Consider the following 622-nt stretch of genomic DNA (forward strand, 5'->3'; position numbering starts at 1 on the left):
GTGACTGGCAACTGTATGCCTTTGAAGAAGAGAGGGAAAGTTTGGTTGGAGACAGGGAAATGTCTTTTCTTCTTTCTGCCCCCCTTGGAAAACCTGCACAGGCCCAAGGGCTTCTCTGAGCCTTGCCGTCTTTCTTACCACGTTTTTCAGCTCTGAGGGGCTCCCACTAGTGATCAAGACGGTGGAGTGAGAGTGATATTGAAGGACATTGGGACTGCGAAAACACGGGAGTACATTTGTTGTGTATTTATTTATCTATTTTTGAGGTAACCCTGAAACCCAGCCTCAAGTTCGGTGATGCATTTCTGTCTTCCCACCTCCACCTCTGCAGGCCAGATGCACCACTGGGGGCCAGGATTACAGGGGTGGATCTCAGTGCACACACCTCTGAGGGCCAGGATTACAGAAGTGCATCACTGTGTATATACCTCCGAAGGCCAAGATTATAGGGGTGCATCACCGAAGGCTGGGATTACAGGGGTGCATCACTGTGTACACACCTCTGAGGGCCAGGATTACAGAGGTGTGTCACTGTGTATATCTCTGAAGGTCAAGATTACAGGGGTGCACCACTGAAGGCTGGGATTACAGGGGTGCTCTACTGGAGGCTGGGATTACAGGG

At 50.8% G+C, this 622-nt stretch overlaps 1 protein-coding gene across 2 annotated transcripts in view; it reads right to left on the reverse strand.

Annotated features, from left to right (window-relative positions):
* Rfx8 (RFX family member 8, lacking RFX DNA binding domain) overlaps positions 1-622 on the reverse strand; it is a 63,472-nt gene that overhangs the window by 9,946 nt on the left and 52,904 nt on the right. The window lies entirely within an intron of this gene.

This window comes from Microtus ochrogaster, linkage group LG2, assembly GCF_000317375.1.
Source record: "Microtus ochrogaster isolate Prairie Vole_2 linkage group LG2, MicOch1.0, whole genome shotgun sequence".
NCBI lineage: Eukaryota > Metazoa > Chordata > Mammalia > Rodentia > Cricetidae > Microtus > Microtus ochrogaster.